This window comes from Pongo pygmaeus, chromosome 16 (assembly GCF_028885625.2).
Source record: "Pongo pygmaeus isolate AG05252 chromosome 16, NHGRI_mPonPyg2-v2.0_pri, whole genome shotgun sequence".
Lineage (NCBI taxonomy): Eukaryota > Metazoa > Chordata > Mammalia > Primates > Hominidae > Pongo > Pongo pygmaeus.
In genome coordinates, this window is record NC_072389.2 from 95,452,341 (window position 1) to 95,476,297 (window position 23,957).

The 23,957-nt window shown below is 53.0% G+C and overlaps 1 protein-coding gene across 3 annotated transcripts in view; it reads right to left on the reverse strand.

Moving 5' to 3' along the window:
* The window catches only part of ANPEP (alanyl aminopeptidase, membrane), a 29,977-nt gene extending 22,672 nt beyond the window's left edge, over window positions 1-7,305 (reverse strand). The window contains exon 1 of one of the 3 annotated variants that reach the window (XM_063652936.1): window positions 7,110-7,305. The gene's annotated coding sequence lies outside the window, so the exon portion shown is untranslated. Of the gene's footprint in view, window positions 1-6,455; window positions 6,632-7,109 lie in introns of those variants that run through there. The other 2 variants (XM_054450394.2, XM_063652937.1) reach the window with 2 other exon arrangements.
* Between the last annotated feature and the right edge of the window lie 16,652 nt (window positions 7,306-23,957).

A 23,957-nucleotide genomic window follows, 5' to 3' on the forward strand; every position in this document is an offset into this window, starting at 1 on the left:
AGGCAGAGGTTGCAGTGAGCTGAGATCGCACCACTGCACTCCAGCCTGGGTGACAGAGTGAGACTCTGACTCAAAAGAAAAAAGAAAAAAATCATTCCCTTCTTTCTTACCCAAAGCTCAACCACTGCCTCTTTCTATCCTTGGTAGAAATGAAGATATTACTTACCATACAAAATAAAATACACACCTTACAGGAAAATTATGTTCATTGTCACTTTCCCCATCCACCAGCCCAGTTTCTCCGACCTCGACACTGCCTGACCTCACTCCACATCCAGTTCACCCACATTCCCCCATCGCAAGATGCACTTGGTCAAAGCCATTCTCATCATTTATGTGGACACAACAGCGCCCTTATGGGACTCCCTGCCTCCCTTCGGGCCTGCTTGAACCTGCTCAACACAAATTGGATCATTTTACGCCACTGCTAAAAAAACCCTTCCTTTTGCTTGTAGAGTCCAGACCAGACCTTCTAAAGGAACCCACAAGCCCGGGTACAGTCAGCCTGCCCATTTCCCGGCCTCTTCCCCTCTGTTGCAGTGCCCCAGCCACTCTGGCCTTCATCAAGCCCCAGGGCCTTGGCACAACCTGTTCCCTCTGCCTGGATCTTCTCTTCCCTATTGCCTTGGTTAATTCCTTTCCATCCTACAAGTCTTCCGCAGCGAAGCTGCCCTGACCTCCCTGACCAAGTCAAGCTCCTATGAGCTCCATTAGCTCCACAAACCTGTTCTGCAAAGCCCCAGAACTCAGAGCGGTCTTCCCTTTGATCTGTGTGGTGATAACTTGAGTCCTGGACTGCAGGCCCCATGACAGCAGGGCCTCACCAGCACTTAGCACAGTGCCTGGCACACAGTAGGTCCTCATTACTGAGATGTTGAGTGGATACGCACATGCACGAAGGACTGAGTAAATGAATGAATGAGTCAGTCCAGGAGAAACTCCTTACCAAAGTCTTTCGGGCCTCTGTCTCCCAGCTTGTCCCCACCCCACACCTGCCCCAGGAGAAGTGCCTGCCGCTTCTGAGCCCTTCTCCAAGCATGGCAGGCAGGCCGGACTCGTGCCAGGCCCCAGCATGTCAGGGCCCACATGCCTTCCTGCTCCCTCAGCTCTGCTCCCTGAGGGCCTCACCCGTCTGCCACCCCTGCCACCCCTGCCACCCCTGAGCTTGCAGGAAGGCTTGTTAAATAAATGCAATGTGTGAACTGAAGGGACATGTGGATTAGTTCAATCAGGCATAAGCAAAACACAAATGCCTGCCGCCTCTCATCTGGTGAGTGGAGGCCGATTCTGAGCACAGGGTCTTTGGGGGAGTCCTGGGTGCCCACCTTTGAGACTGAGGGTGTTCTGAGCCTTTGGCATTTCCCCAAGGGGCCTTGGTCTGGGACCAGCGTGGACTTCTCACTGCAGTGACTAGCAGACACCCCATTAGGCTTGGGTGATGACCCCAAGGGGCACTCGTGCGAAATCAGGTGTCAGGAAGGGCTCCAGCTTGGGCGTGGTGAGAGAGGGAGCAGTGGCTCCCAGCACATGCTGCCAGGCTCCTCCCATCAGGGTGGCATTCGAGGGAGGCCATCTTTACAGCACCCCCCAGGCTGGCACTGGGGCGCCATGCCTGCCCATGAAAAGCCTTTTGATATGTCCCTGACTGAGCCTGCAGCTCCCTCCCACCTTTGCAGCAGAAAGACCCACAAGTCGGCCTGGACTAATCCCTTTTCTAAACAAAGAAAGAGGCCCTGCCTGGCCCACCATGGTCTCTTCCTGTTTGCTTTGGACTCAGACCATAGGCCCAGCTGGCTGGAATCTTTACTCTTCTGGACAAGGCCTCTGGTCTTCCAAGTTGGTGCAGCAGGTAGCCCAAAGTTGGCTCTATAATGAGAGGTCCCTGCTCTAGGCACCAGGACAACTCAGGCTGGGGGCACAGAGACAGCCATGCTCTGCAGCCCCCACCTTCAGGAACACACAAAAGGGCTTCCCTCCTCCAGCCCCCTGCCACAGCCCAGGCCTGGCCACCTCCACACCCCATCGGGCAGTGGCGGCTATGCTGCCCTCCCCTGTCACCCAACCCCACCAGCACATGTCAGCAGAGGGCTCTCCCTAAGAGTGTGGGTGGGACTCTCCCATTCAAACCTGGTGCCCAGCCTGCAGAGTGAAACCTCAACTCTGGCTTGGGCCTCAATACCTTCTGTGAACTTGACCCTCTGGCCTGTCCTCTTTCTACTGCTCGCTGTGGCTCCAGCTGCCAGCGTCTCCCCAGATCATCGGGGCTTTTTCATACCTCTGTGACTTTGCTCATTCTGTTCCCACTGCCAGGAATGCCTTTCCTCTCCCTCTTGTCAAACTCCTACTCATCCTTCAAAACCCAACTCAATGTCACTGCCTTATCATGCACACCAGCCCCCACTCCCCTCTGTGCTTCCCCAGTCTCCAGTTCCCGCCTCTATCACAGCACTTAGGAAAATGCCACTGAGGCTGAGTGTGGTAGCTCATGCCTGTAATCCCAGCACTTTAGGAGGCCGAGGCGGGCAGATCACGAGGTCAGGAGTTCAAGACCAGCCTGGCCAATATGGTGAAACCTCGTCTCTAATAAAAATACAAAAAATTAGCTGGGCATGGTAGCAGGTGCCTGTAATCCCAGCTACTCGGGAGGCTGAGGCAGGAGAATTGCTTGAACCCGGGAGGCGGAGGTTGCAGTGAGCCGAGATTGTGCCACTGCACTCCAGCCTGGGGGACGGTGTAAGACTCTGTCTCAAAAAATAAATAAATAAATAAATAAAAATACAAAATTAGCTGGGCATGGTGGCGCACGCCTGTAGTCCCAGCTACTTGGGGGGCTGAGGCAGAAGAATCGCTCAAACTCAAGAGGTGGAGGTTGCAGTGGGCGGAGATCGTGCCACTACACTCCAGTCTGGACGACAACAGAACGAGACTCTGTTTCAAAAAAGAAAAAAAGAAAAACGCTACTGATGTGTTCAAAAACGCTACTGCTACTACACCTAAGCACCTCAAAGGAAGGCTTGGTGGCATCGTATGCCCCTCCACGCCTAGTACAAGGCAGGAGCCCAACACATGTTGGCCAAGTGAATGACAACACCTACAGTCCTTGCCACGACCTACAGGGCCCGTGTGATCCAGTCCCCAGTGATTCTCTGGCCTCATCTCAAGCGCTCTCCCCCGTCACTTCTGTGCTCCACCCCAGTGGCCTCTTTCAGTTCAAGTCCAATCTGTTTTTCCCTCCTTCATTCTCCCTCCCCCCTACACACAAGCTGATCCTTGGGCCTGGAAAGCTTCCTGCCTTTGCTTCATCCACTGCCCACTTGCCCTGGAGACTCAAGTCAGTGGTGCTGCCCCCAGGCAGCCCTCCAAGTGCCTCCATGAGGGTAGCACCAGGTGTGCCGTATCCTCTACACCTGGCGTGCAATGGGCGGGCAACACGTGCTTGTGGAATGGGGCATCAATGCAAGAATGAGAGACAGCAGTTAAGGATGGAACTTCAGAGCCTTGATCCTCGGGACAGGTTCCACCCTCCCTACCCAACATTCCTTCCTGGGCTTCTGGGTTGTGCACAAACCACCTTCGTGATCCACCTTTGTGATTATTTACTTCATATTTTTCTTTAAATCAATTCACTTTCTTAGCCTCCTTCTGAGTGATAATAAAATCATGGTTGGATGTGTTAATTTATATTAACAATTCATGACTATTGGTTTAAAAATTGTTCCTCAGCCGGGCGTGTTGGCTCATGCTTGTAATCCCTGCACTTTGTGAGGCTGAGGCGGGCGGACCACGAGGTCAGCAGATCGAGACCATCCTGGCTAACACGGTGAAACCTCATCTCTACTAAAAATACAAAAAATTAGCCGGGTGTGGTGGCGGGTGCCTGTAATCCCAACTACTCGGGAGGCTGACACAGGAGAATGACGTGAACCTGGGAGGCAGAGGTTGCAGTGAGCCGAAATCGTGCCACTGCACTCCAGCCTGGGCGACAGAGTGAGACTATGTCTCAATAAAAAAAAATAAATAAATAAAAGAAAAAAACTGTTCCTCTAGGTAGTTCCTAAAAGCATCTTGTCCAGTTGCACCCACTTTGGGAACTGCTGCTTCACCCTGTATGATGTTGGGGGTGGTGGCCCTGTGGGTTGTCTTTGGTGCAGGCCCTTTCTGCTGGTGAGCAAAATGCATGTGTTCCTTTCACTGTGAATTTTTTGACGGGGTAGAAGCCAAGCTCTCAACTCACCTCAACTAAAGCAGCCTTTCTATGGGTTTATGTATTATTTCCCTGCCTATGTTTTAGTCCAGAAAACGTAAGTTGTTCTAAACTAAAACCAAAGCCAAAACCAAAAAACATAAAGGTTGACGACAATCATGCCAGGGCATATCTAAGTCACAGTCGCAGTGTGGAAGATACCCACACTTGTGGGTGGGGAGAGGCTCCTTGGTCTCAGATGTGAAGTACAAAAGGCTTTCTACTCTAATATGAAGACTCCAGGAGCCTGGGAGGGGCTGTAGTCGGGAAAGCTGAGCACCCGTGGCCGGGTGAGCTGCTGTGTTATCCATGCTCCATCCCCGACCACTGGGTCCTTGGGTAGGCCCCACCCACTCCCAATCAGTGTCCCTGACTGTGAACTATGAGACTAGGAGCTCAGGGACAACGTGGGGCTCATTGTCTGCTCTGACGGAGCAGTGAGTGAGAAGGGTAGGGACGAGGCTGGGGCTGGGCCAGGGCACACTCTGTCCCCGCAGGCCCCTGGCTTTCTCCCAGGCTTCTGAGGCCTCCGCCCATAGCTGCATCACCCCAGGGTGCTTCCTCTGGGAGCCTTGGACATTGCCCCTCCTGCAAGAACCTCAGAAGGCCCCAGTGGGAAGTTGCCTCTCATCAGCCTCTTCAGCCCAATGCGGGGCACACAGGAGGGAAGGAGCGGAGGCATTTGTGGGTGGGGGAAGTACACATAGGGGTTGTGTGGGGCCACAGATCCTGCCTGGCAACTCCTATCTGCCAGATGGGGGGTGATTATCCTGGTGAGACACATGGTAGGTGAAACTGAGCACCTACTATGTGCCCTACCAGGATAATCACCCCCATTTGGCAAATGAGGACACCGAGGCACAGAAAGGTTGTGATTTGCCCAAGGTCACACAGCTAGTTAGCAGCAGGTTCAACAGCTTAACTACATATGCCTCCTAAAAATGTCCTCCCATACAGCCCCTCACATCTACTGTGGCCGTGCCAAGGGGCGTTGAAGACACAGGAGGAGACACGCACCCATTTGGCCAGACCAAGGCTGGGAGCTGGGGGTAGTTCTCGGAAGTAGAACTTGTTAGCCAGGGAGTGCTGGGGGCTGCTTCCAGACACAGGCCTGTGGAGGACCCACATCTTGCCTCCAAGGTGTGACTGGGACCACTGCGGGGCCAGGAGTGACAGGCACCCGGGGTGAAGCCCAGGCTAGGGATAGATGGCTGCCAGCCAAGGTGAATAAGGGCACCCCAGGGCCTCAGTGTGCGGCTGACACACTGTCCATGCCACGCCTCCAGGGCTGTCCAGGAGCCCCAGCATAGGGTTCCAGATCTCCCACCAGAGCCAGCCCAGGAACTGGACCCAGTTCCAAAACCTCGGCTCTTTCCGACATGGGGACCCCCATCTATGTCCTCAGAATGCCTAGCATACAATTCTTACAGCGATGGGGCTGGAGGCCTTAGCTTAAAGGCTGTAGCAGTGTAAGGAGCACCAGTGTGTAACGAAGGTCTCACTCCCCAGAAGGCTCTGGGGGAAGCACAGGGCAGGGGGCTGGGCTGCCTCAAGACTCTGGGCCGGTTTCCCCATCTGTGAAGCGGGAGCAGCGCTTTGGGTGGCCTCCTTGCACTCATAGTGTGGCCTTGGGGGCTAGGGCTCCACAGGAAGGTGGCTGAGAGTGGATGAGGGCTGCATGGGCCCAGCACACCCTCCCATAGGGAGAGGGGAGTCTACCCTCTTCCCTGCCCAGCTCCCCCATACCCACTGGGGCCAGCCAGCCTTCCTGTGGGACAGAGGCCGTCCCCACTTCCTCCTGGCCACCCCTACCCGACACGCCCCCCTCCCCGCCACAAAACACATGCCCTGAGGGGCCTCTGGTCCAAGCCTTCCCTTTCACAGGTGAATTAACTGAGGCCCAGTAAGGTCAGGGCGTTTAGAGACTCAGGGATGAAGCCACATCAGACCTCAGGTCTGGCTGAGACCAGGGCTCTGACCACCCCCGAACACGGCCTGGCGGGTTGCAGTCCAGGGGCTGAGGTGGGGGAGGAGTGGGGATCAAGTCACAAAACCCCAGGACATAGCCCACCTGGGCCGTCCCTGCCCACCGCACTGCTGGGGGGGTTCTGGAGTTATTTGGGGAAAGGATCCCATTGGCCCTGTTTAGGGGACCTCTTCCCAGACCAAGAGTGGATTGCAATGGGGCCCTGGATCTGTCTCAGTTGCTCACCAGGGAGGGCGTGGAATAGGCTCCACAACCCCCAAACCTCGGTCCCCATCCATGCCCTGGCATCTTGGCCGGGTTGTAGGAGCGAGGGAGAACGCGACTGTAACGCGGGCGTTGAGCACCTAGAGTTCCCCTTCCTCTTCACCGAGAGCTGCGGCGGAGGCTTTAGACCCAGGAGCGAGATCTAAGGTTAAAGAAGGGGCCTCTGAGCCCAGTCTTGGCCAGAGACCCCACAGGCGGGCCGGGTTCGCCCTTTGCCTTCGGCCGCGCCCCACCCACCAGGGACGGAGTGGCGGCGGCCGAGCTGGGTCCACCGGCCGCAGCTTGGCTCCGCTCTGCCGCCCTCCCCGTCCGTCCTCCCCAGGCTCCCGCCGCCCTCGCCCACCCTGGGGCCCCCTCCCCAGATGGGAGCCCCTCCGACCCCTGCGAGGCCCGCTGGGGACCCACTTGGCCGCGAGATCGTAGTGGGAGCTCGGCCAAAAGAATTCTTCTCTTTCCCTGGCCCTCAGTTTACCTATCTGGGAAGAGGGGCGTCGCGGCCGTAGAAGTCCAGCTCCGCACGCGCCAAGCGCTGGGTCTGCAGCTCCCTCGGTTCCCGCGCACCCAACGGCCCCGCGACCCCTACCCGCGCGCGCAGCCCCCGCCCTCCCGCCCCACTTGCCTGGGACGCCGGGCGCTGGACCCTGGACCCTGGCGGGTTCCGAGCCTTCGGGACACCGCGCTGCGCCGCCGCCGTCCCTGCCCCGCCAGCACCGGACTCCTCCTTTCCCGTCTTTTTAAAGGGCCGTAACCTGACCCGACCACTACTCCTCCCGATTCACCCCTAGCGGGCCGCCCGCCCGCAGCTCCGCCCGGGCTCCTCCCACGTCCGCCCGCGGCTTCCCGGGAGCCCCCCAGGGCTCCTCCGCTCCTCCGACGGCCCGGCCTTCCCCCGGGGCCTGGGATGCACCAGGGCTCCTGCCGCCCCCGACGGGGTCCCTGTCGCCGCAGCCCGCGGGCCCCGCCGGCCACATCTGGACGGCATCTGCCGCGGGGGAGGGGCTCAGAGCCTCGCCCTGAGTGTCCCGCAGGGAGCCTTGCGCATCCGGGGCAGGAAGCCAGCGCATCCCGTGCAGACGGGTGGTGCAGATAACGGACCCGCCACAGCACGCAATTCAACTGTCTTGGTACCTGGGACTCGTAGTTCAGAAGGCTCAGTAGCACGACCTTGCGAAAAAGCACCGGAGTCGGGAACACGCGCTTCTCATTTTTTTCTTTTTCCTTTATTTGTTTTTGAGACAGAGTCTCGCTCTGTCGCTCAGGCTGGAGTGCAGTGGCGCTTTCTCCGCTCACTGCAACTTCCTCCTCCTGGGTTCAAGCGATTCTCCTGCCTCAGCCTCCCGAGTAGCTGGGACTACAGGCGCACGCCGCCACGCCTAGTTAATTTTTGGAGTTTTAGTAGAGACAGGGTTTCACCATGTAAGGCTGGTCTCGAACTCCTGACGTCAAGTGATCCGCCCGCCTCGGCCTCCCAAAGTGCTGAGATTACAGGCGTGAGCCACCGCACCTGGCCTGCACCTCTCATCTTGATCCTACTTGCAGAGGTTGTGCAGCCGCGGGAGCCCCGCCAGGGTGGGACTCCCTGTCTCTGAGCAGCTTTACGGGGCGGTACCAGATAATATTTGTATTGGTTCCCTGTGGCTGTGGTAACACAAATGTAAAACAACACAAATTTACTATCTTACAAGTTTTGTAAAATCAGAAGTCCAAAATGGGTCTCGCTGGACTAAAAGCAAGGGGGTTGAGGGATACAGCTTTCTCCAGGCTGGAAGGGAGCCTGTTTCTTTGGCTTTTCTGGCTTCTAGAAGCTGCCCACATTCCTTGGCTGGTGGCCCCATCCATCTTCAAAGCCAGCAGTGGCCCGCCAGTCTCTCACAACCTGTCACTCTGACACCAACTGTTCTGCCTCTTGCTTCCACTGGTGAGCATCTTTGTGATTACATCGGGCCTACCCAGATAATCCAGGGTAATCTTTCTATTTTAAAACAATGGATCGGCAACTTTAATTCCACCTGCAACTGTAATTTCCCTTCGCTGGGTAGCATAACATATTCACAGATTCTGGGCATTAGAACCAGGGCATCTTTTGAGGAGGAGGATATTATTATGTCTATCACAATATTCAAGCTGACTTCCAGAATTTCAGATTTATAATCAAATTTAAGATCTTCCTTATCCATGATTGGAATCCTTGGGACAGTTAAAGCCTTGCACTGCATGGTCCAAATTGATTGCTTTGTGACTGGCTGTGTTTTATTATTTTACTTGCATTTGCTCTTCTTTTGGAAACTTCATGGAGGACCAGGGTACCTGTAGGTAGCAGCCTTCCTTCTCCTTCCTAATTTGCTCTGTACTCTTAAAAACCAGGTCACAAACATATTGGAATATAGAATTGTGTGTAAAGTAAGAGTAAGTAGGCTCTGAGCAAGACCTGAGAGGCTATTTTGTTTTTTTTCTCTCTCCAGTCTCATACATGTCTGACTCTCTCCACTATCATATCTAGCATAATCTCCTCCATGTCTGACAAGCCAAGGAAAACACTACATCAGGCCAGGAGAGAATCTTCCCCCGGGGGCTCTGCCTCTCCCGCCCAGGCTCCGTGGAGATTTTAAGAGGAGTAAAGATCCTGCTGCGGCAGAAGTGCAGCCCAGCTTTCTGGAGGGCAGTTTGGGGACAGGAAGTAAGATCACTTTAAGAAATTTAGCCTGAAGAGGCTGGGCGTGGTGGCTCATGCCTGGAAGGCAGGTGGATCACTTGAGGTCAGGAATTCAAGACCGGCCTGGGCAACCTGGTGAAACTCTGTCTCTACTAAAACACAAAAATCAGCCAGGTGGGGTGGCGCGTGCCTGTGGTCCCATCTACTTGGGAGGCTGAGGCACGAGAATCGCTTGAACCTGGGAGGCGGAGGCTGCAGTGAGCTGAGATCACATGACTGCACTCCAGCCTCGACGACAGAGCGAGACTGTCTCAAAAAAAATAAATAAATTTAGCCTAAGGAAATAGAATATTTATGTGCAAGGCTTTTCACTGCAGTATTACTTATAATACTGGAAAATCAGAAATAGCCTAAATGGGCCAGGCGTGGTGGCTCATGCTTGTAATCCCAGCACTTTGGGAGGCCGAGGCAGGCAGATCACGAGGTCAGGAGTTCGAGACCAGCCTGACCAACACAGTGAAACCCTGTCTCTACTAAAAATACAAAAATTAGCTGGGTGTGGTAGTGGGTGCCTGCAATCCCAGCTACTGGGGAGGTTGAGGCAGGAGAATCGCTTGAACCCGGGAGGCGGAGGTTGCAGTGAGCCGAGATTGTGCCACTACACTCCAGCCTGGGTAACAGGGAGAGAGTTTGTCCCCCCTCCAAAAAAAAAAAAAAAAAAAAAAAATGAAGAGACAGTGCTTGCTCCTGCAAAAAGAAAATTCGTGGGCTCATAAACATGTAAAAAGATGTTCAATAACTCACTTATTAAGATAATGAAAATTATAACTACAAAAGATAGTATTCTTCACTTACCAGATCAGCAAAGATAAAAAAAAGTTTGGTAGGTCAGGCACAGTGGCCCATGTCTGTAATTCCAGCACTTTGGGAGGCTGAGGCAGGAGAATCACTTAAAGCCAGGAGTTCGAGACCAGCCTGGGCCACATGGCAAAACCCTGTCTCTACCAAAAAAAAAAAAAAAAAAAAAAATTAGCCGCACGTGGTGGCACATGCCTATAGTCCCAGCTACTTGGAGGGCTGAGGTGGGAGGATTGCTTGAGCCTGAGAAGTCAAGGCTGCAGTGAGCCGTGATCGTGCCACTGCACCCCAGCCGGAGCGATAGAGTGAGTCCCTGTCTCAAAAAAAAAAAAAAAAAAAAAAAGTTTTGTAACACACTATTTGCAAGGTGGGGAGGAAAACTGGCATCCCCCTGCATTGCTGGTTGGTGTGTAGACTGACTCCACCTCAAAAGAGAATATTTGGGCAGTATTTATCAAACATATAAACACATGTCCTGTTTGACTTGGCACTTCTAGAAATTTATCCTACAGATATGCTCACACATAAGTGAAAGGAATACACAAGGCTTTTCACTGCATCACTGCAACATGATAGCCAAAACCGCAAAGACTTTTGCACCAATCTAATAGCTGGAAACAACCTAAATGTCCACCAATAGAGATGGGATAAATGAATGATTATTGTATGCCCTGCAATGGAATGCATATGGTTGTCAAAAATAACTAGGATTCTCCTTACAGAACGCTCCCCAAGACAGGTTGTTATGTAATAAAACCTAGATGCAGAGCAGTGTTCAAGTTGTTTATCAATTATACTTAAACGGAAAAAGTGCAGAGACACACAATTTGCTTTTATATGCGCATGCGCTGATAACACGAGTTGTTTCCCAGGAAGGAAACGAGCTGAAGAACAGGGTGGGAAACGCATTTTTCAGCATATCCTTTTGTTCTCTTGAATCTTGAACCATGTGAATACTGTGTCTATTCAAAATATAAATAAAATTAAAAGTGAAGACGAAAGACCAGAAGATTAACAGGCTTTATAATATAATTTTTTTTTTGAGATGGAATTTTGCTCTTGTTGCCCAGGCTGGAGTGCAATGGCGCAATCTTGGCTCACCGCAACCTCTGCCTCCTGGGTTCAAGCGATTCTCTTCCCTCAGCCTTCTGAGTAGCTGGAATTACAGGCATGTGCTACCACGCCCACCTAACTTTGTATTTTTAGTAGAGACAGGGTTTCTTCATGTTGGTCAGGCTGGTCTTGAACTCCCAACCTCAAGTGATCCACTTGCCTTGGACTCCCAAAATGTTGGGATTACAGGTGTGAGCCACTGCGCCCGGCTATAATATAAAAATTTGAATGCCAGGTGAGGTGGCTCACGTCTGTAATCCCAGCACTTTGGGAGGCCGAGGCAGGGGCATCGATTGAGGCCAGGGCAACATAGCAAGACCCCGCCTTTATTTTAAAAACTTTTTTAAACTTGGCTGGGCGCAGTGGCTCATGCCTGCAATCCCAGCACTTTGGGAGGCCGAGTCAGGTGGATCACCTGAGGTCAGGAGGCCTGGCCAACATGGTGAAAATCTGTCTCTACTAAAAATACAAAAATTAGCCGGGCGTGGTGGCAGGCACCGGTTATCCCAGCTACTCAGGAGGCTGAGGCAGGAGAATCACTTGAACCTAGGAGACAGAGGTTACAGTGAGATGAGATCACACCACTGCACTCTAGCCTGGGCGACAAGAGCAAAACTCTGTCTCAAAAAAAATAATAATAAAAATTATAAACTTATATTTTTGGATGAAATGATTTGATGTCTCAGGTTTGCTTTGACCTAATCCAGAAGGGGTGGAGAAGTCAGGAGTGCTCAATACAGCATGATTTAAAATAGGGGAAAATCAGAAATAATTAGATGTTCAGTAATGGAGGATTGGTTAAATAAATTATGGGCTTCTATATGAAAAAAGTACTATGCTACCATTTTAAAAATAATAAATCACAGCCAGGTGCGGTGGCTCACGTCTGTAATCCCAGCACTTTGGGAGGCCGAGGCAGGCGGATCACCTCAGGTTGGGAGTTCGAGACCAGCCTGACCAACATGGAAAAACCCCATCTCTACTAAAAATACAAAAATAGCCGGGCATGGTGGCACATGCCTGCAATCCCAGCTACTCAGGAGGCTGAGGCAGGAGAATCGCTAGAACCCAGGAGGCGGAGGCTGCAGTGAGCCGAGATCGTGCCACTGTGCTACAGCCTGGGCAAAAAGAGCGAAACTCTGTCTCAAAATAATAATAATAATAATAATAAATCATATTTTAGAAGTATTGAAAGAGTGTTTTCTGTTTTGTTTTGCTACTAATTGTGGAGGGGGAAGACCTTTTTAGGTATATGAAATCCGTACTCCACGAATGAAAAGACTGCTACAGTTGACTACATAAAAGTAAAAATCTCTGCATTGCACAACCACCACAAGCAAAGTCAAAAAGAACACTCCACACCAGGGGAAAATTAGCTATATGTTGCTAATTGTTGAGTCTCAGAGATGGGTATATTGAGGGTTCATTATTACTGTTATGTTTTAGTGTGTTTTCAAATTTCCATAACAAAAGGAAAACTTAAATATATACAAACTTCTGTATGGCAAAAGCTAAATATTACTCTGGACAATAATATTTGCAACACATATAAACAACAACAGATTAATATCAATAATGTCCTAAAAAGGTCCTATAAGATGTTTGTAAAAAAAATAAAAACAGGCCAGGCGCAGAGGCTCACGCCTGTAATCCCAGCTCTTTGGGAGGTTGAGGCGGGAGGATCACGAGGTCCGGAGATCAACACCAACCTGGCTAACATGGTGAAACCCCGTCTCTACTAAAAAAAAAAAATAATAATAATACAAAAAATTAGCCGGGCGTGGTGGTGGAAGCCTGTTACTCCCAGCTACTTGGGAGGCTGAGACAGGAGAATGGCATGAACCCAGGAGGCGGAGCTTACAGTGAGCCGAGATCACACCACTGCACTCCAGTCTGGGCAACAGAGTGAGACTCCATCTCAAAATAAACAAACAAACAAACAAACAAACAAACATTAGGGCAGAATAGGACTTGGGAAAATAAAATAAAATGAAAACAACACAACTGAAAACTGGGCAAAGGATTAGATCCGAAACTTCACAGAGGAGGAAATTTTAAAAGCCAACTAACAGGTGAAAAGATGTTTAACCTTAGTCGTACTCAGGAAACACAATTTTAAAACAATGAGATGTCAGTTTTCACTCATGATATTGGCCAAGGTCTAGACCAACGGATAACATCTAGAGTTGGCCAGGGTGTGGAGAACTGCGATCCCCCCCACAGTCCTGGGGCACTTGGGAATCTCTATGAATAAAATGGCAAGCCCTATTCACAATTTAACCACAGCTACCCTTTCATCCAGTGATCCTGTTTTGGGGAATTTATCCTAAACCCAGGGAGTAACGAAACTACTGCTTAAACCATTGATGCAGGAGGAGGCTTATTAGAGCATTCCCTGTTCCAGAAGAAAAATAAGCCAAAATGTCTGTAGAGCACCCTTTAAACAAGTGAATAAAGGTCCACAGGAAACACTGTACACAGTCAGAGTGTGTGTGCTAATTCTGTATGTATCAACTTGGAATGATGTCCATTAGTACATTTTTAAGTTCAAAAGCAAGTTCCAAGTAATGCATTTCATCTCACCCTCTATTACAACAGACCCAGGGATTGTCCCCATTTTATAGAGGAAGCCGATGGCTCAGGCATGAGTAACCACCCCAGGCCAGTGCCCAGCTTGTGTCAGACCTTCTGAGGAAGCCACATCTGTCTGACCCAGCAAAGCTGCAGGGTCCTCTCTCTGGGTGCGTCATTCGGGTGTATTGTCATGAGTGCTGGGATGGAATGGAAATGAACTTGCCAAATTATTAATCCACTCTGCCTCAGTGAGGTTGACTTGAGCCAGGGGTGGGATGAGGGAGGGAGACAGGAGAGAGACTATCCATATTTTCCTTATATGCTTGTTTATTCTTTGAATTGTTAGAACAAACGTGAGATTTTCATAGCAACCACCCACCACTACAAAACCATTAAAATGCTGCTTAAAGGGTGAGGTGCAGTGGCTCATACCTATAATTCCAGCACTTTAGGAGGCAGAGGAGGTTGGATTGCTTGAGGCCAGGAGTTCAAGACCAGCCTGGCCAACATGGCAAAACCCTGTTTCTACTAAAAATACAAAAATCAGCCGGGCGTGGTGATATGCACCTGTAATTCCTGCTTTTTGGGAGGCTGAGGCACAAGAGTTGCTTGAACACAACAGGCAGAAGTTGTAGTGAGCTGAGATCGTGCCATTGCACTCCAGCCCGGGCGATAGAGTAATACTCTGTCTCAAAAAAAAAAAAAAGAAAGAAAAGAAAAGGTGGAAGTGGGAGGGGCAGGCAGGACTCGGAATGATGCCTCCCTGCTCATCCTGCATGGCATCCCTTGCTGCCACCTCCATCTCAGTAACTCAGCCCCACGTGGTGCTCGGAAGAGCCCTCAGGAGAGGGTGCGTGATCTCAGGGTGTGGCAGCTTAGTGGGGGACTTTCCCCAAAGACCCCTTCTCTAGGCTGGAGTCCCTTGGTGAGGACGGGAGTAGCTGTTTCTAAACCTCCCTCTCCCTACAAGCTTAAGCAGCACAGGCTGCCTGCAGGCACTTTGGTCAGCTGTGTGTGTGCGTGGCTCCTACGCACCGAGGATTACTGGTCTACCTGGGCAACAACAGCAGGGATAATAAGCTCCATGGGCGCAGGGTTCCTGCCTGTGCTGTTTTCCACTGTATGCCAGCACTTAGCACAGGACTTGGCACATATAGGGTGAACTAAAGAACCAAAGCAGGGCATGGTGGTGTGCACCTGTCATTCCAGTTTCTCAGGAGGCTGGGGTGGGAGGATCGCTGGAGCCCAGGCCTTTGAAGCCAGCCTGGATAGAATGGTGAGATGACAGAAGCCCCCCACACTGTGACGAGGGAGGGCAAGAAAAGGTGAGTGTCCAAGGGGCACTGTTGAGGAATGAGGTGCATTGCCAGATGGACAGGTGGAGGGAGGGTGTCCGTAGCAGAGGGACCAACATCTGCAAAAGCAGGGGGTCCGGTGCATAGCGAGAGGGAGGCTGGAGTGCTCAGGGACAGTGGAGCCCTGAATGCCGAGCTAGGGAATTGAACTCTATTCCTGGGAATCTTGAATCCCTGATGAAGTTGGAGAAAAGACACTGATGGAATTAGATATGCCTTCTAGAGAGAGCCCCTGGGGACAGTTTGGGGACCAGATTGGAAGGGTGCCAGGTAGGAGGCAGGAAGAGCAGTTGGTGGCGGGTGAGGGGGTGGGGTGTCCTCCAGAGACAGAAGGAGAGCAGTTCAGGGATATTCCGGAGGTGGCTTCAGGAGGCCTGGTGACCAGCAGCGGGGGAGGGAGTCAGGGAAAGTGGGCACCAGGGCCACTGCTGGGGCTGGGGAGGGCAGTGCTAGAGTCAGTACTTCCTGGCACTGAGATTTTTTTTCAATTTCTTATTGCTGTTGTTTTCAAGAACTCAGTTTGGATTTTATTATAAAATTGATTAAAAACATATTTTTTGGAAAAAAAAAAAGACAAAGAGTAGCTTTTACAATGAACTTTCTTGGGAACTTTCTCAGGAAGTGGGAAAGGGCCTGTTGTTGTCCGGGCTATGGAAGGGATGGAAAGGACCTAGAGCCCACAGAGGTCCCTGAGGTGGCAGCAGGGCAGGGCAGAGTGGGGTTGGGGGAGGAATGGACCAGGCAGGTGGGGACGCAAAGTCCTGCATGGCACCCCTCGGCGGGCTCCCTCCCCAGTGCCCCCTGGGTGCCACACCCAAGCACGGATGTGGCTCCCCCAGGAGTCCCCCAGGGCAGGGCAGGGCAGGGACCTTGCAGAGGAATGCTGGGTAGGAGGCAGCTTTGCGGTCAGACAGACTTGGCTTCCTCAGAGGGTCTGACACAAGCTGGGCACTGGCCTGGGGTGGTTACTCAAGCCTGAGCCATCAGCTTCCTCTATAAAATGGGGACAATCCCTGGGGCTGTTGTAAGAATTAAACGAGAAAAATCCTGTACAGCATTTAGCAACGCCCCGCCCTTAAGAAGCCCTTGGAGAGGAGCCCCCCATGAATTGTCTTAGTGAGTCTTTGACCAGGTGGCATGGCTTCCACCTCCAAGCTGTCCCCTCTACGGAGGGGGTTGGGTGGGGGTGGGAGAGGAGACCTCATGCCTTCCGATCTGTCCTGGGCATGAGGTCTCCTCCATCACGGATGTCCCACCCACTCCCACGGGTTCACCACCTCCCTGGACACCATCCCCCATTTTCATCCACGGCCTAAGACGTCCTGCCCAGCCCAGCCCCCTCCACAGAACCAGCTCCTTGTAGTCATCTGAACCGGGCATCCTGGGGGCTCTCAAATATACCTCCAAACCTGACCCTGCCATCCTGCCCCTACACCTTGGCCAAGGGTGCCACCCCCACCAGGCTCTTTGCCTCCCTGTCCCCTATCCAGTTGGCCTCAATTCTGCTCAATTCTGCAGCCACTGCCCTGTGTCCTGCCTTAGGGGAGGACGCGGCAGCGCCTCACTGGCCACTCCAGCCTCCTGGGTGGTCCCCCTGCCCTCACCACAACCTCTGCTCCACTGGCAGCTGGACTGACCTTTTGGAGATGTCACTGTCTCCCTCTCTCTCCCCTAAATTGTTGAAAATCCTTCAGGACTCCACCAATGCCAAGGTCAAACTCCATGCAAAGCATCACACTGCCTACTCTCCCACCATCAATGCATCAGCCTTTCCCTGGACCTGCAGCGGCCCCCTTGCCTCTCTCCCCTGGGAGGGGGACTGGTGGCAGGCTCCCCCACATGGAGTCTGCTCCCTTCTGAGTGTGCCCGGCACCAGCATAAGGCAGACTGCCAGTAAAAGAGGGCTGAGGACGGGCTGGTGGGGCTCAGGTGTTCTGTCACCTGAGCGGTCCCTCAGGTGGCTGCATTCTTGGAATTTCTCTTCTTCCGAGCCCTCAGGAGGCCTTAGCGGTTCCACCCACCCAACTTGGCCCGTATTGCCCCAGGGCACCTGGAGAAAGGACCCGGACTGTCTTGGGAAGAGGCCCACCTGCATTTGGCCTCCCTAGCCCTCAGATCTGCATGAAACGTGGCTCCCAGGACTGGCTGCCTACAGGGGAAGCGGGGCCACAGGCTGAGTGCTCACTGAAACTCACTCCAGGCTTCTGGGGGCTGAGGCCTGCACACAGCTGGAGGTTTCAGGGAAGGGTTAGGCCAGACCCGTTAGGCCAGACCCCCAGACCAACGCTGGTACCTTTGAAGGGGGCAGAGCGTGGCAGTTAAGGATCAGGCTTCATATCTTGGCTGTGACACTTACTAGCTGAGTGGCCCTGGGTAAGTCACTTCTCTGTGCCTCAGTTTCCCCACCAGCAGATGGTAACGATGCTTTGCCTCTCAGGGTGGTAGTGAGGAGTGAGCGAATGCATGAGAAACGTGCCAGGCAGCAGGGCTCCGTGCATCCTGGCCATCTTATACCATCATTCCAGGCAGTCCCGGGCCTCATAGCCTCTGGCTCCATGTGCCCTCCTTCAGCTGCAGTCCCAGGCCTCCTGCTCCCCATGGGGGTGGCCCAAGACCCTAGGGCTCAATGATGTAATGACAAAAGTGTTTAGCAACCGGCAGAGAGTGGGCGCAGGGTACAGGGCGTTGGCCCTGACTTTAGCATTTACCAATTTCCATGGTGTAAATAAATAACCCTGCCCTGTCCAATTTCAAGCTGCTGTGGATGTGGAGCTGGGAACAGATGCCCAGTGGCATACCAGGGTGTGATGTCTCCACCGCACAGATACAAGAGGTGTGGATAACCTCAAAAGCAGAAATGATAGTCAAACGTGTTAACATAATCAGGAAGTGGTAAGTGTGGCATATTACCTTTGCTCTTTTGACATACTTTGTGAGCATATGTAATTTAATTTTTAATGATGGCTATGCTTGACAACTGACCCGTGACATTACTGAAATGTGGACAGCTGGCTCTCCCAAGCAAGTCCAAGCTGGCCCCAGCCCCCTGCGGTGCTGTTCTGTGCCATCTCGCCCAGGGCACCAGGACCTGCTCTGAAACCTCTGTGGGGCCTGGCATCAGCCCGCCTTGTCCTCATCCCAGGTGTCACTCTTTGGAACACCATGTTTAAGCAGGGGCCGTCTCTGGGTTTCTCTGTGTAGCCCGTGTTCAATCCTAGGGACCCTCACTCCTGGCCTCTTGTCTGCTAGTCACCTTCCACCCAAGGTTAAAAAGCACAGGGTTTCTAGCCAGGTGTGGTGGCGTGTGCCTATAGTCCCAGCTACTCAGGAAGCTGAGGCAGGAGAATTGCTTGAACCCGGGAGGCAGAGGTTGCAGTGAGCCAAGATCATGCCACTGCACCCCAGCCTGGGCGACAGAGCGAGACTCTGTCTAAAAAAAAAAAAGCACAGCGTTTGGATTTAGGCACACCTGGCTCCCATTCTGGACCTGACCTTTAACAGCTGTGTGACCATCAGCAAGTAAGTTAATCCCAAAGAGCCTCATTTGTCTCATCTGTATAATAGGGATAATTCACTGACAGGTCATCTCAAAAAAGTTTCCTTGAGTCCCTTGGTCGTCCCTCCCTCCCACCGGTCTCCCCAACTCCATTCCCAGGCAGCCACTCTTCTGCTTTCTGTCACTATAGATTGGTTTGCATTTTGCAGAATTTTTTTTTTTTTTGAGACAGAGTCTTGCTCTGTTGCCCAGGCTGGAGTGCAGTGGCACGATCTCAGCTCACTGCAACCTCCACCTCCCAGGTTCAAGCGATTCTCTTGCCTCAGCCTCCCAAGTAGCCGGGGTTACAGGCATGCGCCATCACACCTGGCTAATTTTTTTTTGTATTTTTAGTAGAGATGGGGTTTCACCATGTTGGTCAGGCTGGTCTTGAACTCCTGACCTCGTGATCTGCCCATGTTGGCCTCCCAAAGTGCTGGGATTACAGGTGTGAGCCACCATGCCAGGTGGACTTTTGGTTTTGTCTGCAGCCTGGCTAGCTTGAGTCTAGGCTTTCTGCCTTCCCTTTGAGCCTGTGAGAGCTTCCCCACAGCCCTTCAGCGAGTGCCTTTCTGGGTCGGTTCTCTTTGCACTGGGAATGCTGACTGGTGCAAGGGAGCCACTGTGTTCCCATTTCCCAGATGAGGAAACACAACAGAGAGAGGTTAGGTGTATTGCCCAAGGTCACACAGTTGGAAGTGGCGGAGCCAGGATTCAAACCAAGTTCACGTCTCCTTCAGGGCTTTAGGACTATGTATCATAGTAAAGTGCCCTCTCACGCACCATTCCAACCACCTGGAAGTGGGCAGATAAGGGACTGGCTCAGGGTCACACAGTGAGACAGGAAGTCGGTCCTGTGCCCCCACCACACAGTGCTTCCTGCCCTCAAGGCTGAGTACGGCGTGGAGCTTCACGCATGTTGAGAGGGAAATGGAAGGAGTTGAATGCATTCATTGATTCGTTGAGCAATCTCGTACTTACTGACAGCTGAATATGGGTTAGGCACTGTCCCAGGAACCAGCAAGGCAGCAGCAAAACAACAGTGAAAAAGACAGAGTCGACATGGCACACACTGTCATATCGGGTGACAAGCGTCATGGAGGACAAAGTGGGGTGAGGGAATGGGGAGTGAGGGGAGAAGTGGCTGCTTCAGCCAGGTGGGACCGGGAAGTCCTCTGCAGGTGAAGGCTGAGAGAAGCGAGGAGCGAGGGGGACCTGAAGACAGAGGCAGAGGGGATGGCAAGGCAAAGGCCCCGCATGGGAATGAGCCCGGCAGGTTTGAGAAGCATAAAGGCCAGTGTGGCTGGAAGGAGGGAGCCAGGCAGGGGTGCAAGATGAGGACGTGGGGTGGGTGGGGGCAGCTAAGCACAGCCTTGGGTTTCTTTGAGGCTGGTGGGAAGCTTTTGGGAGGCTTTAAAGGCTGCAGGGCAGTGGGGATCTGATGAATGCATGAGGTGGTTCACTCTGGCGGAGCGATGACACGAACCACAAGGAGACAGAGGGGGAGGCAGAGACACTGCTGAGGGGCCTGAGGGGTTGTGGTGGTGTCCGGGCAGGGGCACTGGGGTGGAGGATACAGTGGTGACAAGTGGGCTCCAGGATCACTAACCATCGTGCAGGACCTGGCGCTGGTGGGCAGCGAGTTCCCAGGGAGGGGAGCTCGTGTCAGGGATGAGAAGACAGGGGCTGGGGATGCCGGGGACTGTGGGCCCAGAGCAAAGGGGAGCTGTGACACCCAGAGAAAGGGCCCAGCCTGTGGCCTCTCCAGGGCAGGGGAGCCCAGGGCAGCTGGGCAGGGCTGGGCTGGGGCTGAGCCAGTTGGGCTGACAAGAAGGCTTGGGCGGGACCTGAAAAGGAGGACTTGCTTCAGGGTGTCAACCTGTACCAGGCTCAGGCTGCAAGGCCAGGTAGTGTCACCGTAACCCTCACCTGGTTGACACAGGGTTTGGACCCAGGGATTTCCTTCCAACCCTGTAATATCATCATGTACTTTAAACAGCTACTGGGCTGTTTGACAGTTTCTAGGGCTGAGGCAGGGCCCAAATGGTGGAGACTTCTCCGGCAGCTAGAGGCCGGGAACTCAGAAGACTCTTCCCAGCAGCTAGAGGCCGGGAACTCAGAAGGGGAATCTCAGCAGAAAACACCCCCAAGGAGCTGAGTCCTGCGGGAGCTCCCTCTGCGTGAACTGACGGTGTTGTGGGAGCAGGTCCAGCCACACAAAGGAAGTTCTGGTAGAGCTGGCTTGGCAGTTGACAGTTCAAATCCTGGCTTGCCTCGGTGCTGCTGGCTTCGGTCCACAGCTCCCTCTAGCCAGCACACCCAGCTGGGAGTGGCTGGACAGGGGTCAGGGAAAGGGCGTTCATGTCAAGTGCCCCGGACCAAGAGGCTGGAGAAAACCTTCAGTTCCAGGCTGCCTAGGGCGAAGGTGGTGATCTTTGGCAGCCCAAAGTGTCGTGGGTTTGGGGCTGTCCTTTGGCCTCCAGTTTCAGTGCCAGCCTAGGAGTGTCCAGAGAGATGAAGTATGAGATGACTTGTCCCTCCCACCACAGTGCCCAAGTGGGAGGAGGCACGCTGACCCACGCAGCCACACACACAACCCACAGGCCTCATCTCTGCCTCTCCCAGGTAAGCAAAGCAGACTGCAGCAGCCCTCAGATGTGGCTGTTGCCTCAGAAGGAATGTTGCCTCGGAAGGAAGAGGAAGGGATCCTGGTGGAAGGAAGAGGAAGGGATCCTGGCAGCAGAGCCCACATGTGACACCAGTAACCCCCAACCCCTAAATCAGCTACCTCCATCCTGATTGGTCAATGCCTGAGCCATGCTGGTTGGTAAATATTTTGAGCATCACCTCATTCTGCGGGACCAGTGGACTCATTTGTGAAAACTACCTGGAACTCTATCAATTTTAGCTTTGCCTTTCTTTCACGGTGTGCAAGGGGCATTCATTTGCAGCAATGCAGAAGGCAACCTCCAGCTTGTCTCTCCTGAAATTGCAGCCTGGTCCTTGGAGGCTGGGGGAGGGGACACCCCTGTTTCCAAGTGCTCCCTGGAGGCCAGGCTGTCAGAGCTGTACTAAAATGTACGGTTTGCTCTTGAGAAGGCTCAAAGATCCCACTTCTCATGGGAAGCGTGGAGTCCCTGCAGGGGCCCCAACTCTCATCCAGGCCTGCGAGGTCAGAGGCCCTCTCACTGGTCCCCCAGATTCGAGCTTCTGCTGTGCTTGCTGGGACTGCTAGATGTCCCTCCTGACTCCAGGGAAAGGAAGTTCCGGGCTCCTCTCCCCTCTGCCCCCCATACCGTGGGTCCTGCCAGTTGCTAGTTGTTCTTCTATGTCTTCAGACCCTCCCCATCTTAAGATTCACTTTCTGCAGACCTCACCACCTCCTCAACCATTTTATCTAGCTGTGCCTCTGGATACGGGTGTGGGACCCCACTGACAGGCCAGGCCAGGACCACTGTGCGTCACCATCCCCATGCAGCGCCCTCCTTTAAGGCCCACTTTGGTTTCTGCTGCCCTCATTTCCTCTTGCCCTTCTGCCAGGACCTGAGCTCTTTCTCCTTCCCAGCATCCTTGAACTTATTCCATCTACCTCCTCAACTCCCATTCCCTCTGCAAGTCTCAGTGATAAGAGTAGCCAATGTTGACTGAGTCCTTCATTATCTGCATCAACGATCTCAGTGAATCCACACAGTAACCTACAAGGCAGGAATCATTACCCTCTTTTTCAGATGAGGAAACTGATCTTCTGAAGGTCCAGACTGCACATTGCAGAGCTGGACTGTGACCCACGCTAAGTTTGGACCTGCCCCACCACGAGGCTAGAGCCATCTCTTCACAGTTCTCACTCGGGGGGCTGGGCTGGGGCCAATGGAAGCCTGAGAGAGGCCATCTCTTCCTGGTCCCCCTCCCCACTGAAAGTGCTTCCTTGACTTGAAGTCGCCCACGGTCCAGAGGTTCCTCTCTCCCCTGCCCACAGGCTCAGTCCTCAACCCTCTTGTCCCCCGGTCACAGCGCTCGCCCCCACACCTCCAATCATCATCTCTGGGTGGACACTCATTTCCTCTTCTGCCCACTCAGTTTCCCAGCTGGCTGGTGGACATCTGCCCCCAGAGATGCTTGGACAACCCCAACTGAATGCGTTCCACATCCAAACTCCTGATTGCCACCCTCCCAAACCCCCTCCCTCTCTCGAGAGCCCCATCCTTGTGCCTCCTCGTTACATGGGCTCCACCTGCCAACACCAGCTCTGCCATTCTCCTCTCCCTCAGCCTCCACGAGCCATCATCGGGTCCTTCCCACTTCCTGCTTCCAATACCACTACCCTGGTTCTCCTTCCCAAGTGCTGAGCACAGGGCCCTGGAGAGCACATGCTGAGACTGTTACAATGAACCGCCATTTGCCTCAACCGTTCACTCATCCAACAGTCATTTATTGAACGCCATGGACCAGGCACCGTGCCCAGCAGCTGGGATGCAGCACTGAACACGAGACAAGCCCCTGCCCTGGAGGGGCTTACATCCCGGCAGGGTAAACAGCCAGTAACTTCAGAAACCAAATATCCAGTACGTCAGAGTGCCATGGGAAAGGTACGCTGAGCAAAGGCAGGCAGTGCCAGGGTTGGGGTGCCACTGTACAGGGCGATGGGGAGGCCCTCCTCCCTGGAGAGGGCGGCATGATCCTAGTGGGCCGAGGTCAACTGCCAGGGTCAAATGGAACACAACTCACTCTCAGGAAGACATCCCTAATACAAATCCAGGGACTTTGTTTCTTAACCTTAAAATTGGAAACACTTCTTGTTACCAGGGATGGGGAGTGGGGCTCAGCGTTTGGGGAAATAGTGCGAGTCTTTTGCTGAACAGACTTTTGTTTTCTTAAGTTTTGAACTACATGAATGTATTTCATTTTTGAAAGGAAAATTGAAATGGGAAAAAATTTTAAGTCTTTTGGAAAGAATTAATCATTTTCATGGAACTACTTCCCTACAGGGGGCCTGTTTTCATATCTGCCAACTTCCACTGAAACACTGCAGATGGAGAACCCTCCAGTGCTCCCGAGAAGGGAGACAGTCTTAACCCAGAGGACAGCATCCACCAGCCTGCAAGCACCGACCCCGTGCTGGTGTGTGGGTGCAGCGCACACTGGGCTAACCATCACCACAGTGAGACTGGCACACTCTGGGGTAGGGTAGACTCAGGAAGGTGAAAATCAGGATGTCTGCCAGGAGCTGACAAATCCCTCTGGGACTCTCATACTTCAGAGGCTCTCCAGTTTGGCTATTGCTAAACTTGGACTAGCCCCTACTACCAGTCTTAATACCCACGTACCAATCATTGCTGCATCCTATTTGGAAAGCAATGGATAGACAGCCACGCTGA